The following is a 15,663-nucleotide window of genomic DNA, read 5'->3' on the forward strand; positions in this document are numbered from 1 at the left end:
TGATCATGTGAGTTTCAACAGCTACATTCAGCTATCTTGGTTTTTTTGTTTGTTTGTTTGTTTTAAAGATTTTACTTTTCCTTTTTCTCCCCAAAGCCCCCCGGTACAAAGTTGTATATCTATTTATTTTTTATTTATTTATTTTTTTATAAGATCTTTATTTTATTTTATTTTATTTTTTTGAGGAAGATTAGCCCTGAGCTAACTACTGCCAATCTTCCTCTTTTTGCTGAGGAAGACTGGCCCTGAGCTAACATCCATGCCCCTCCTCCTCTATTTTATACGTGGGAGGCCCACCATAGCATGGCTTTTTGCCAGGCGGTGCCACGTCCGCACCCGGGATCCAAACCAGCGAACCAGGCCGCCGAGAAGCAGAATGTGTGCACTTAATTGCTGCACCACTGGGCCAGCCCCTCAGCTATCTTGTTGATGGGACAAATGGCAGGAGCAGACCCATTGAGTGAACAAGGAAGACAAGTGAATTGCACTACAATATAAGGAAGAACTTTCTCATAACTGACGGACTAAAACAAGCAGAGCAGAGAGAATGGCTGCCCTATGGGATAGTAAGAGGATTGTCTCTGGAAGTTTCAACACAGAGGCTACATAGCCACCTATTTAGAATCCTTTGGGGCAGAGATACTCGAGCTTGAGCCCCCAGAGCTTCTGATTCAATGCTTCGGGGTAGTCTGAGAATTTGCATTTTTAACAAGTGTCCGGGTGATGCTAACAATGCTGGTTCAAGAACCACACTTCGAGAACTACTGTACAGATGTACTGATAAGATGACCACTACACTGAGCTGAGGAGAGCGTAGCAGTTAAAAGCACAGCTTTATCGTCAGATTAGACCTGGGTTTGAATCTCAGTTTGGCCGTGGGAATTTAGGCAGGCTACTAACCTTCCCCAAGCCTGCTTCCTCATCTGTACCATCGGAAAGTCAATAGGACTCACCTCACTGAGTAAGCATGGGGAATAAATACATCAAAAGCAAAGCGCCATTAATATTATCCTTTGTTATCTGCAAGGAGCTGTAACGTGCCCTCCTATGTGGCTATCATGACTATCTGGCTATCATAACTGTAGGAATAAAGTCCCTTTCCTTGCCAGGATAAGAACACCCGATTCCAGAGCAGAGGCAGGGCCACTCATCCACCCATAATCTATGTATACCACATATGTCGGGAAACTACAGTGGGCACCATTTATTTTCCTGGGAACGCTATATCAGCATGTAAACATTATCTCAATTAAACTGACTTTCTGGAGAAAAATGACTTCCCATTTGCTAACAAATACCATGATTAAAATAAACATTTGCCTACTCAGGAAAGGCAATATTGACCACTCAATGGGAATCACTGTAATCAAATGAGGTTTTCTAAACATAAGAAGAAAGCGCTATTTAGGATACCACACACAAACCAAATTTTCCTTTGAAGGGAAAAATCCAATGAAATCATTCTCCTTTTCACGTCACTGGGCATTCCAGGCAGTCCTGGGAGCCTAAAAGCATCTGTGCTGACTGTAGAGAAAAACCTTGACAAACGGGATTGTTCAGGTATGTCCTTTAAATATGCTTGGCCACCAACTCTCGGGGCCAGGCTTTAAAAGCAGGAGAAGTGGATTTGTGATTTACTCCCCACACTGGTCTCTCACCCACAGAGTGCGGGCAATCCCCTGTGGACCCAAAGCCATTTGATTCAGTTCGCATTCTGGCCTTCATTAACAAGAGCGTTTGGATGGGTAAGGCCTCAAGGGACAAAGAAAACAAAAATAGAAAGCAAAAGTTGGCTCTGAAAGAAATAAGATCACCAAGCAATGACAGGCCAACTCTTGTGCCCACAGTTGCTTGCCAGAGCACACAGATTGGAATTCCCCTCTTCCACAGAACCCTCTGCATTCCCATGGGGTTCTGGCACTGAGGGGAGCCCTTGCCAGGACGGTATCTCTATGGAGATGGAGAAGGTTCTGGGAACTATGCATGCCTGAGAAACAGATGCCTACTACTTTTGAAGGCAGTTCAGGGAGCAACAGGGAAATCCAGCAAACACTGAGCACTGAGCACTCGTCAGACACCATGACAGGCACCTGTGGGAAGCCGACACAAGGCCTGGCTCTGCCTTCAAGAAGGCCCAGTCGTAGTCACCTATGGAGCTTCTAGAGATGGTGCATTCTGTGTCTTTTTTAGGAGAAGATAGAGAAGCCTGAGAGGAGGCCCCCAGGGCTCTCTCGCTGTTTTCCTCACAATAGGAGTGAAAGGGCAGGAACAACCTTTTAAGCTTCTCCCTCAGAACCTTGGAGAACAACAGCTACCTGGAGCTTCCTCTTCAGGTGGCAATTGTCGGGGAGCGTCCCCAGCCCTCCACATCCTAGGGAGCTTGTCACCTAAGAAACAGTATGAAACAGGGAGGCAAATCTGGGTCTTCCATACCACGTGGGTATTTCCACTTCACGCGTGGAACTTGGAGGTCAAGGTTGCAGGACTACATTTGTTTTTAACGTCGTGTACTTTACCAAAAGCCTCCAGGTCCAATTAAAGAAATATTTAGGAAGCACCTAAGAGAAGTCAAGCAGTGTACTAGACACTTTAGGGTCAATTGCTCTGTCATCATTCTGTTATCTACCCCGTCAGCTAGTTATTATTGTCAGGAAGTGGATCAGAGAAATTATGAGTTTGTTCCAAATTCAAACATCTAAAAAGTATCAGCAGAACTAAATCTTCTAATTCTATTAAATCTCCTAAGTTGATCATGTCACCTCCAAGCCAGCTGCCCACGGGCAACCTCAGAGGGGAACATCTCTGTAGCATGAATGTCATTAACAGATTGAGTCTCACACTGACAGCTAAAGAACTGGGGCAGGGAGCTAACGTTAACGGAGCATCTCCGCATGCTGAGCCCCTTCATGCGGTACTGTTATGGGCTGCACTGTGTCCCCCCAGATTCACGTTGAAGGCCTGACTCCCAGTGCCTCAGAATGTGACTGTATTAAGAGATGAGACAGTTAAAGTAAAATGAGGTCGGATGCGTGGGCCCTAAGCCAATCTGACCTGTGTCCTTACCAGAAGAGAATAGGACACAGACAACACACAGCTGGAGGGCGGCCATTGGCAGTCCAAGGGGAGAGGCCTCCGAAGAAACCATCCCCGCCAGCACCTTGATCTCGGACTTCCAGCCTCCAGAACTGTGAGAAAATCAATTTCACTTGTTCGAGCCGCCCAGTCTGTCGTATTTCATATGGCGGCCCTAGCAAACTAATATGCTACCTCATTTTATTTTCATATCTCTGTAAAAATAGACATGTCCATTGTTGAGGTGATGAATCAGAGGCTTAGAAAGGGAAAGGAACTTGACAAAGGTCACACGGCCAGCAAGCAGCAGAGCCAAAGTCTGTCTGATTCTAAGTTCTCTTCCCTTTCTACCCTCGACCCGACCTCCTGGGCACACTCATTCTAACCTGAAACTTCCTTTGTGCCCTTTTCCAAACCCCAGGCTTAGACCTGCCCGTGAGGATGAAACGGAGCTCCTCCCCGGGAACCTGCGGGCGGGGGCGCAGCGGGGAGCAGGGCCCCGGCGTCAGAGGAAGTATAAATAACAACCGTGCTGTTCGTAGAAAAGCCAGGAGACCAGCTTCCCTCTTTGAACCACAAGGCTTTTAAGCCTAAGGAAATTCTCACTCTTTTTTCATCAGAGGAGAATTTACCACATTTTCTGGGTTCAGAGGACACAAAGACTGATAATGAGTGTTCAGCTGGAAAACCTCCCAGGTTTTCTGCATGCTACCTAGTCAACAGCGTAGCGGGTAAAAATGCTTAGTTTGCAGACTACGTGATTCAAATGTGCAAAAAAATTGCCTTCCTTTACTCCTCTGTTAACTCAACTTCCATTTCACGCACCAATTCTGCCTGTTGGCAGAAAACTCAATCTAGTGCCTTGAGGGAGAAACAGTAGTCTCTTCAAATCTAAAGAAAATCATTTCCACGTTCCCCTCCCCCTTCCTTCTCACCCCTGGGTGGCAGCCGTCCATGTTACCGCTGCTCCATCACAGGCACCTGCTAGAAAGTCTCAGGCTCCACTTGCCGGTTTCCAGCCCTTGGTCCACAGGGGTCTCTTTGTTTCCCCTCATCCGGGAGTCCGAGGTACACAGGCTCATTCTGAGCCCCTCCTAACCACCCCGAGGATATCTGGGTCCTCCCTCCTGGTGGACCGTCCAGGCGGAAGGAGACTGCAGGGCTGCCGGAGGCCCATCTACTGTGACGCTGCACGGCCCTCTCTCCCTCTCCTGCCCCTCCAGAGGCACGGTGGCCACCTCCTACAGCAAAAGTGGCCTTGAGTCTCAGATTCCAACCCCTAACACCGGCTCAGCCCAGAGTCCTTTTCCAGGCCAGTCCCCGGGCCAGGGCTCGGGTGCTCAGCTCTTCCCTTAACAATCTATTGTTTTTGAACAGATTATTAAAAGCGACTAACTCTTGCAAATCAAAACCTTGGCTTTTAAGACCGCTGTTTCTGCTTTAAGTTTTAAGAATTTCTAAGCCCCTGTTTTCTCAACTCAAAACTGGACAGGATTATACCTACTTCTACAGGGAAATTATAAGAATGAAGTGAGCCTATTTGGAAATACAAAAGCCAAGAATCTGACTCTTTGCTGCCTGTGTTTTGTGAAATCGCTGCCTGATACAGCCATGCTGCTGAATGAAGAGAGACTAAGTCCATGAATAGTACGGAACTGCAAAGGGAGAAAACACTCAATTATTTATTCCGAATCTTATCATCACTCTATTACATATAATGTATACAAAATATGGGATATAATATTAGAATATAACATGATATATGTTACAAATTATATAATAACATACCCATTATATTATTTACACTAGATAATAATCTCACATTCTCTGTTCCCTATGCCCTCTGCATATGGGACTTCTCTGTCCTTCACAGAATGGGAGACAGTCATCAGCCGTGTTCCCCCGGGTGACCAGACACTCCTGAGAATGCAGCACCCTCAGCTAACAGAGTTACGCGCTTCACCCGCAAACACACACAGCTCTCTCCCTCACTCCATTCAGGATTCTGTTCAAATGTCCCCTCTTCAGGAAGGCCAGCTCTGGCCCCTTCTCTCAACCAGCACACACCACCCTGCTTCATTTTTCTTCATTGCTCTCTTCATTACACATCTGTTTTTTCTTATATGTTGTCTGCTCCCCACACACACTTCGAACGTGAGCTCTAGGAGAGCATGGACTTTGACTGCTTTGCTCGATGTCACGTTTCCAACTGCTAGAACAGTTCCCTGCACACAATAGACACTCAGTAAGTACTCTCAGGAGAGAGGGGCAGGGAGGGGACTGAACAGGCAATCACCCTCTGTTCCTTGCATCTCAAACAGCACCTCCAAAGGCTCTAGCTCAAGAGGATCCACAGTCTTGAAAAGAAGCTTCCGGAAGCTTATCATCTGCCTTTTCTCAGAAAGCAAAGCCTATGTTCTTCCTCTGCGTTTCTCCTCCTCCTGCAGCTGCTCACTCGGCGCAGTTCTCCCAACACTGCGCTGGCCCTGCGGGAACTGCTTCCTGCAAGCCATGCTCTCTCAGGGAGAGCCCTGTGCTGCCCTGCTGCCTGCCTCAGAGGCCCCTCTGCCCGGCCACCCAAAGCCACCTTTCCCTCCTCTGCCTCCTGGGAATAATGCAGAAGGAAAGGCCACAAGGGGAAGGAACCGGGGTCATTAGGGTGTGCGGCGCTTCACTCTCTTCAGGGGGCTACCCCATCCTGAAGTCTGCATCTTGGCCCCGCGCTAAAGAAAGTAAAGCCAACCACACGGGAACACCCAGCCACCCTGCCAAGAGGCCAGTTTGTCTACAGGCCTCCCTTGCACACCAGGCTCCAGCTACTAACACGCTTCCTTTCATCTGCCATTCTTTCCCCATTGGGCTTGTGTACATGTGGCTTCATCTCCCTAGACTGTCCTTCCCAAACCTCTGTCCCAGGCAAACTTTTGCTGACTTTCAGGAGTCAACACAAATGTCAAACTTCCCTGACACCCACCTCTTCCTTAGTCTGGGTTAGTCCTCCGTCTCCCCATGGCTCCCCATGTTCCACTCTATCAGTATATCGCTCTGTGTTGTGGTGTAATCTGCTTCCTCAGCTTGTGAGCAAGCCCGTTAAAAACAAAAGCTCTGTCTTATTTCTTCTGTACCTCCTGTCCCTCACCCAGAGTCAGACACAGAGACTTAGTGAAATGCGTGTTTGCTCACTCATTTATTTATTCCACAGATATTGGAGCAGGCATTGTACTTGGTGCTGAAGACACTAGAGCCAAGATGGCGGACAAGATCTACATCCTCCAGGAGTCCTCATCCTAATGGAGGGGCAGACAATAAACATGTAGACAAATAGCTGTGGATTAGTATGAGGCTCTGGAAGAAAATAAAAAGAGTACTTCGATCAACATCAGCAGAGGGATCCTGCCTTAGGAAGAGTGATCACGGGAAGCACAGAATGAATGAATGTGTCAAGGAAATAATCCATAACCAACCTATACATCGAAATTGCGGTGAGTTTATTAGGAACCAGATCTGAGGACTAGCTTAGCCTGGGGCCTTCATTCCACAAGGAAGGAAGGGCACCAAAGAAGTGGGGCATACAAAGTGGTTATATACCATCTTAGAACAAAGAGCGTACATCACATGTGATAGGAATGTCCCTTTTACAACAGTCATGAGATTGCCTAGCTGGCACAGCACAGCTATTCACACAGTAGATAGCAGGTCTGCTGTCTTGATGGACACAGCATGTGGCAGGTCTGTTGTCTCAAGCTGGGTGGTCACAGGTTGAGCAGTTGAGCACAGCAATCAGTTCCTAGCCTAGGGAGAGATGCTCATCCTTAAGGAAATTCCAATGTGGGGGAAGTTGCCTCTTTATCTTAAGGCCATTTGTTCCTGTCTTTGGGACATAGCAAATGCTTAAAGCAGATGTATAATGCATACTCAATGGCCACGTCAGGCCCTTTTGAAAAACAAGGTCAGGCTGGATTAGGTTTACACCAAATGACTTCCTCATATACTCCAATATATCCTATTGCTTGCTACTTGTTTATCAAATGAATGAATGAGTGAGATCACAATCACAATGAAGCTGAGATCAGAAGGCAGCCTAGTCACTAGAGGCCTTTCTACCTTGAGAGAATCTCTGTCACCTCAGATCCAGCCGGCAGTAGAGGTTTAAGCCTGGCACTGTATGCAGGTGACAGTGCAGATTAATTTACCCAAAAGTCCCCTCTCCAACTGCTTATCTTTGGGGTTAGTGAGGGGGGAGCATTGAGGTTGTGGACAATCCTGTCAGAATAAAATGCAGCCGTTCCTGAGAGACCACTATGTTGAAGCCCTGAGGCTGGCCCTGGGGACACCATTAAAAGACCTGTGGAGCTCACATTCGAGCCCCGGGGAGGCACAGGTGTCAACATTTAATGATGACACAGTAGGAGAAGCGCAATAACAAGGGCGTGTGCCGGGGAAGCAGCAGTGGAGGAGAGGCGGGTTATTTCTGCAGGGCTGGGGGAGCGGGGTGGACAGGAGGCCAGGCAGGGAAAGCCGCTGACATTTATTCTGAGTGGGCCTTGAATGGAAGATTAGCAGAAGAGAGAGAGAGCAGGAATGCTTCAACCAGATAAGAAAATGAGGAAAGATGCCAGCAAGGATGACGCGCGCGGGAGCCAAGGAGGGATGAGTTGTACAGGGCGGCGGTGGAAGGTGGAAGAGGATGGGTCTGCCAAAGGATGCTAAGGGCAAACTGGAACGTGAAGGGCTCCGCCTGTGATTCTAGATGGCAGATCACAAAGGACAGAGAAACTCACATTCAAATTCAGATATAGCTTCTGGAAGAAATGCCCAGTAAAATTCCCTGCCCTGGAAGGTGGGGGCAGGGACAGTAGGGTGGCCCCTACCACCAGGGTTGTTCTAGCCTTTAGGAACACAACCCTCTGAAGGGAGATACCTGAGAGTCCAAAGAAAGGCAGGAAGGAAATGGAGCCAACTCCTGGCTCATCCAGACCATCGAGAGAGGAGAGCCTCCCTGAGTTCCTGCCTTGGGTGCTGCTGACCCACCCAGACAGTATTGTTGGGGGAGCTACATCCTGGAAAGGAGGGCTCCTGGGTGAGGACCCTTCTGCTCCTCCTCCCAAGAGGCTGTCCTTCCCAATGGAATCTATGGAACATGCCACGCCTCCTGGCAACAGGTGCAGGGGACCGACAAATGGAGCCCTTTTGTCAGCAATGGCACTTCCTGGGCCTCCAAAGAACCCAGCCCACACCCAAGGTGCATGGCATCTGTGCTCTCCAGGGGAGGGAGAAATTGCCTCTGATTATCATTCCAGGTGTTCTGACACAAAGACCTCCTTGTGAGAGGTCCCAAAATGCCAGCCCTAGTGCCTGCCCTGAATGGGAAAAAAATACGGGCATACGGAAGATAGAGGACTATTTCCTAACAACAAGTAATAGCCAGCACGCACTGGGTGTTTACTTTGTGCCAGAATGTAAAGGTATATACAAACATATATAAGGGCTTAGATTCTATTGGACAAACAAGGCAGACTTTGTCTGATTCTCAGTTTTGCCCGAGGTCCAGTGTGCTGGCCTCTCAGTTGGAATTCTGCCTTCCGTGCCTGTGTGTGAGGGATGTCTGGGAAAGCCTCCATTCCCGCATACTTAAGGTTCCTCATGTGTACGATGTGTTCACTGCTTTATTAAAAGTCTCAAGTCTGACAAAGGAGGACACAAACCCCTCCTGGTAGGTAGGTAAGCACCTGGGAACACGTCTGGTGAAGGGTCTGATTCTCAGCTGCTCTGTAGCTGACCCACACACCAGCCACTGGGAAGACAGGGAGCAGGTGTGCACGGGGCACTCTGCCCCGCCAGCCACCTTGGCCCCTGGATCTACTTCCTCATGGAATGTCCTGTGTCATAGATCTGCACCCGCCCTCATCCCTTGCAGCTATCCATGTCTGCCCGTCCAGCCTCAGAGTCTGTCTCTGACCTCCCCAGGTACGTCCTGAACCACTGTCTCTGATCAGAACTCTGTGCTCACCTCCCTTGTCATTCTGCCTTTGGCTGCCCGTCGATGCACCAGCACCACTTGGCAATGGCCTGGTCAGGCAGGGAGTAGAGTGGGTCAGAAGCAAGGGAGAGAGGAAATGAAACACAGAGGGAGAAGAGAGAGGAGATGAAAACAAGAACACTGAGGAGCAGCAAGGAGAAGGGAAGAGAGGAGGAAGAGAAAAAATGCTGGGGCAGTGGAAAGTTGAAGAGGATCATGGGGACGGAAAAGGACACTGCAGCGGGTATGAGCTGGGAGGCCCACACAGCATCAGGCCAAGGCAGTGGGGCTGAGGACCAAAAGGAGAAGACGGGGTGGAGAAAGATGACCGCCAGTAAGAGGCAATCACAGAAGTCTGCACTTGTCCTGGGTAAGTGGTTCTCAAATTTTAGTGTGACTAAAAATCACTTGCTATGCTTGTTAAAATACACATTCCTAGTCCCTACTCCAGAGTTCTGACTCCTTAGGTCTGGGTGGGGTCCTGGAAATCTGTTTCATTGTTTTGTTTTTTTTAACAAGCAGCCCAGGGCCTTCTGATGAACAGGCTGGGAAATGCTGTCCTCCGTTTTCAGCAGGACACCTTGAGGCACATCAAACTCTGAGGCAGCTGTCCCCCAAATTTAGTATTTTAAACGCTCAACTTTGGAACTCAACTGCCTGGGACCATGCATGCAAAAGCTGGGCCCCAATGATGGGCTGATTCTGCTCCCCAGGCACCTGCCCAAATCTGGGAGGCCCAGGGATGCTCCCTGAATAGCAGGATTCTCATCTGTGGAGTGGAAGGTTAAACTAACCACCTCCAAGGACCTTTTCATCTAGAGGAATCCTCCTGTTCTCCTGAAATTTGATACCCATCTTCATCTAGTGAGATAGATTTTGTATTCAGAAACTAAAATCTTGCCCCAAATCTTCCTCTTCTAGTCATAGGTGTTAGACAATAGAAGTGTTTTTTTTTTTTTAAAGATTTTATTTTTTTCCTTTTTCTCCCCAAAGCCCCCGGTACATAGTTGTATATTCTTCGTTGTGGGTCCTTCTAGTTGTGGCATGTGGGATGCTGCCTCAGCGTGGTTTGATGAGCAGTGCCATGTCCGCGCCCAGGATTCGAACCAACGAAACACTGGGCCGCCTGCAGCAGAGTGCGCGAACTTAACCACTCGGCCATGGGGCCAGCCCCTAGAAGTGTTTTTTTTAAAGACAGATTTTACCACCTACTTTAAATTAAATTTGATGCCAATATATTAATTCATATGTATGATATTACACTCACACCTTTCCCTCTGATTATTTCTAACTCCTTGTAAGGAAGATTATTTTGTGTTTTAAAACAAATGTAAGAGAAGATGATTAAATTTGTATTATAGCTTGGTTATCTTAAATGATTGGTGAATATGGTATGTTTGATAGAAATAAGTTAACTCTTAATGTGCCAAAGCTTTGAGTCCATCATCTTCTGGTGGGATTCCTTCTGAATCACGATGGCCAGATGTCTGCCTCGGAAAACGGAATTTACTAAATTAACTGCCCTAGCTTATTTGTAAAGCCTAACGTTAATGTAGCTCCTCCCACTTCTGCATCCTCACTTCCAGCTGCCTCTGTGGATGTCTTCTCCATACTTTGATCAGTCTCCTCACTCCTCTGTTATTCTTCCCTCTGCATGTTTGTCATTGGAGTTTCAGCCATCTGGAATGCTCTCCTGCCTTTCTACCCATCTAAAACTTCCTGTCCACCCAAAGTCCCAAGGGCCAAGAGCACCTTTCCCATCTTTATGTCCCATATTAGCCCTTAGTAAGCATTCAACAAACATTTATTGAGTGAATTGATAATTCTTTGTTTTCCCTCACAGAGACTGGATTTTCCTCCTTATAATTAGAAACCCCTTTGACAAGTAATACTAATTTTTTCCCATAATTATACAATGATTCTAAAGAACGATTATATTCATATCACCCTGTAGTTTTAAGAGAAAACCAATAGGGCTGGCCCCGTGGCCCAGTGGTTAAGTTTGAGCGCTCCGCTTCAGCAGCCCAGGGTTTCACCGGTTCAGATCCTGGGCGTGGACATGGCACCGCTCGTCAGGCCATGTTGAGGCAGCATCCCACATGCCACAACTAGAAGGACCCACAAACTAAACATATACAACTATCTACTGGGAGGATTTGGGGATAAAAAGCAAAAAAAAATAAGATTGGCAAGTTGTTAGCTCAGGTGTCAATCTTTAAAAAAAAAGAGAGAGAGAAAACCAACAAAAACAAAAAACTACTGTTGTGGGTGAATCCTGGGATATTTGAAGGATAACTTGCACCAGCAGATCAGTCCTAAGAACCATAAGAAGTTCTTGGCCTGCTTTTCAAGGTCGTCCATGATCTCCATCTACCCTACCTGCCCAATCCTGTCTCCCACTGTTCCCAACGTGTCGGGTCTGCCCTACACAGGATGCTTCTCCACCGACCCTGCATGCGTCACACTCAGTGCTACTTCCTTGCTTTGGCTCACACGGATCAACCGATCAACCATATCCAGACAGCTGTTTTACCTCCCTCACACCTCTTTAAATCCCTCTCAACTTCAAAGGTACAGTATGCAGCCCATCATTTTCATAAAGTGCCCCCTCTATGTATGGACTTCTATAATCCACACTGAGTTCCCCCTTCTCCAAAGTCTTACAGTGTAAACACTGTACCGTATAATTTTCTACATCATATAGTGTGGCATTTGATTAGACCTAATTTTCATATATTGGTTTTCATTTCTGTTAGCCTTCTTTCTACAAATAGGTTAAAAAGTTGAATGAAAGGTCTGGATACAGGACAAGCTGTGTGCCTGCTTCTCTCAGAGTTCCTTTCTAAAGGAAATTTACAGTGGCCACAGCCACAGATGAGCAGCCATGTTGGATTCCTGTATTAGTCTGCTGGGGCTGCCATGACAAAGAACCACAGACTGGGGAGCTCAAACAACAGAAATTTATTTCCTCACAGTCCTGAAGACAGGAAATCAAGACCAAGGTGTCAGCAGAGTTGGTTTCTCCTGAGGCCTCTCTCCTTGACTTATAGCGTCCACCTTCTCGCTGCATCCTCACATGGCCTTTCCTCTATATTGCACCCCTGGTGTCCCTCTATTCCTCTTCTTATAAGGACACCAGTCGTATTGGATTGAGGCCCACCCTAACGGCCTCATTTTTATTTAATCATTTCTTTAAAGACCCTACCTCCAAGTAAAGTCACATTCTGAGGTACTGGGGGTTAGGGCTTCAACATATGAGTTTTGGGGAACAAAATTACCCCAAAACAGTCCCAATCACGTCTACCACAGAAGCTTGAGTGGGGAAGATGCCTGACCCAAAGGCAGACAGTCCGTAGGTTAGCCAGCAGCCCATCAAGTGGCTTGATATGAAAACTCTGCCCAGCGAGGGGCAGGGGTAATGACCTAGAAAAATCATATCTCTTCTTGAGAACTTAGAGTGGATAATAGAAAGAAAATCAGGAAGTTGACCACAGGAGGAAATGCTGAACTGTTGATGCCATATATCCTGTCTCTTCCCTTCCATCTGTACCACATCCTGGTGTTTAGCATAGTGTTCAATATAATTTCGTTGAGTCTGACTTTGGAATGAGAGTGATTCTCCTAGCAGTGTCACATTTCCAACCACTTTTTTTTTCTTCAGGCAATATCTGGCACCCTGCCTCATCTCCTGAACAGCTAGTTCCTTGCTTTGAGTTTACTAAAAATGAGAGAGCTCCCACTCTACCTTTGAAAATGGCTTCTATTTGGAGGCAATGAGAATAACAAGAGTGACCGCAGAAACAACATTGCCATGTTCCCCAGGGAGACGCAAGCTCTACCTAGTGGTCCAGTTACTATTGCTGTCGTACAAACCACCCCAAACTTACAACAACAACATTTGATTCTGCCCACATATTCTGTGGGTCATAAATCCAGAAAGGGACGGCTGGTCTCTGGGCAGCAATGCCTGGGCTCTCAACTGGGAAGACCTGAAGCCTGGGGGTTACATGACAATTAGAGATTGGAATCCTCTGAAGCTCACTCACTCACATGTCTGGTGGTGGATGCTGGCCGTTGGCCAGGATCTCAGCTGGGGCAGTTGGCTGCAAGACCTGCACACGGTCTCTCCATGTGGCTGCTTGAGCTTCAAAGCGCAAGGTGCCTGGGTTTTTAGAGTCAGCATCTCAAGAGAGACAGGACACTGTATTACCATTTATGATCTAGCCTCACTTCTGCTGTAGTCATGAATCTGCCCAAATTCAAGAAAAAGGAGCATAGATCCTACCTCTCAACGGGAGAGATGTTCAAGCTCACCATATAGTAAGACAGGAAATATTGTTGTGGCCATCTTGGGAAAATACAGTCAGCACAGCCCATCCTCAGGCCACGGTACTTCATGGTACCCACCTGCAAGATATTATCAGCCTCTCCCCTAAGACCACCAAGTCTCACCCCATCATGACATCAATTCAAGTCATAAATTAGGTCCTAGCATGTATCAGTTCCCAGGTACAGCAACTCGGGCCCCACTCCTCCAATCTAAATACCAGTGAACTAAAGTTATCAGCCCCACACACCCAATATACAGTGGTGGGAACTAACCACTGTGGATACTCCTGTTCAGAAAGTGGGAAAACAAGAGGCACATGGCAATCACAGGTCCATAAGCAATTCCGAGATCCAGCAAGGCAAATGTGGCCAGTTTCTGATTAGGGCTCAAGTCTGCTGCTTTGTTCTCTGGCTCTTGGCTCTGCCTCAGGGTCTTGGTTCTGTCCTCTAAGTCATCATTCCTTTGTAATGGGAATGGCCTGAGTTTGCAGCTGAGTAGTTTTCTCAGCCGGATCCCTGTTTGTAGTAGCTGAGGGGTCCAACGGTCTCCTTTCATTTTGTACAGTTTGTGTCCCTTTCCATCCAAGCTGATGCAATTCTTTAAAAACTCTGTGAACTTTTTGGGTATTGATTTAAAATTTACTCCATTAGACAAAAAACCACAGCCACAAATCTCTTAGAAATAGGCCTTTCTCAACCTCTGGCTTCCTGTGAGGCTGCTGTGGGACAAGCCTTGTTATTAAACAGAAAAAGAGGCAAGACTCTAAGATCCTCTCTGCCGTGAGGGCAGAGAATCTTAGATGAGCAGTCAGATGGGAAAGCCGAGCCCACATTTCCACTCAAAGTCAAAAGCCACAAGGAGGGCCAGAAATGGTACCTCTACGGCAGGAGTCAAAGTCAAACCCTCTTCAGAGGAAAGATTCGCCAAGTTAGACCTGAGGATGCTCTTATCAAGCTCAAGTAATGAACTAATGAAGATGACCAAGCACACAAGAAGTCATTTAAAAGTAGATTTAGACATCCAAGAATTGCAAATATTGGAATTGTCAGATGAAGAAAACTGTTATGAACTGTTATGAATGAAATATTTAATGAAATATTGGCTACCATAACAAAAAGAGCATACAAAAAACCCACTGGCAGTGAACAATTTTAAAATATCAGTCCACAAATTGCTTGTTTATTAAAAACAGGAAAAGAAAAGCACCACTAAATGGAGAAAGCTGGCGGACACCAACTTAACTAAATGATCAAAGTTAACAGCATCGATAATAGAACTGCCAGCTTGTGCTTCCTGCTGTAATGCACTGAGAATACAACAGCACATATGCAGTATTCCTGCCATAAAAAGTTTAATCTGAATCTGAGCACAAGGAAACAGATGAATCCAAGTTGATGGACATTTTACAAAACAACTGGCTTGAACTCTTCAAAAATGTCGAGGTGATCAGAGAAAATTTTTTAAAGGCTTGGGAACTGTTCTAGGTTAAAAAAAAAAATACAGGACAATGCATGATTCTTGATTCTATCCTGGATTGAAAAAAATAATAAAAACATGTAAAAATATTATTGGGATAATTGAGGACATTTGAATTTGGTCTATGTATTAGATAATATCAATTTCCAAGGTTAGAGTTCCTGAATGTGATACTTATATTGCTGTTATGTAGGAGAATGTCCTTGTTCTTAGAAGACATGTCTTAAGACATTTAGGATCATAGTAATTGAGTTCTCTGTGAAAGAAGTCTCAAATGGTTCACCAAAAAAATATTTGTGTGAATGTGCATGTGTGTGGAAAGAGATAAAGCAGATGTGGCAAAATGTTAACAATTGGTAAATCTAGATAAAGGGTATATGGGCATTCATTGTGCCATTCTCACAACTTTTCTGCTGATTTGAATTTTTAAATAAATGTTGGGGGAAATGTTAACAGCTACAAAGAATAAGTAGCGTGTACCGTGTTCGTTATTCACGTCAACACTCCCCCAGAGATGATGGGGGTTCCTTTCTATAGGCCAAAACAAATCTTCTTACCAGCTGCTTTGGGAAAGGCACGGTGAGATGAGGTAGCTTCCCAAGGTCACAAAGAAAAGTGTTAAAGTGTTGAATAAGCAGAAACCAGAAAGCCAAAGGTTCAGACACCCTCACCAAATTTCCACAACTTTCTACCCACATGAAAATATCTCCTTCAACTTGACTAAATAGGAAAATTTAAGTAAAGGAATCTTCTCCCTTTTAGATCA

General features: G+C 46.2%; 2 long non-coding RNA genes across 2 annotated transcripts in view; one reads left to right on the forward strand and one right to left on the reverse strand.

Annotated features, from left to right (window-relative positions):
• LOC139078977 (uncharacterized) overlaps positions 1-4,279 on the reverse strand; it is a 64,476-nt gene extending 60,197 nt beyond the window's left edge. The window contains exon 1 of the long non-coding RNA XR_011532202.1: positions 4,008-4,279. This is a non-coding gene — a long non-coding RNA (uncharacterized lncRNA). The remainder of the gene's footprint in view (positions 1-4,007) is intronic.
• A 4,932-nt stretch (positions 4,280-9,211) lies between these two features.
• LOC139078978 (uncharacterized) lies at positions 9,212-15,366 on the forward strand. The gene is made up of 3 exons (XR_011532203.1): positions 9,212-9,461; positions 11,524-11,662; positions 12,753-15,366. It is a non-coding gene; the product is annotated as an uncharacterized lncRNA (long non-coding RNA).
• Positions 15,367-15,663: the final 297 nt, after the last annotated feature.

The sequence above is a fragment of the Equus przewalskii genome, chromosome 23 (genome assembly GCF_037783145.1).
Source record: "Equus przewalskii isolate Varuska chromosome 23, EquPr2, whole genome shotgun sequence".
Taxonomy (NCBI): domain Eukaryota; kingdom Metazoa; phylum Chordata; class Mammalia; order Perissodactyla; family Equidae; genus Equus; species Equus przewalskii.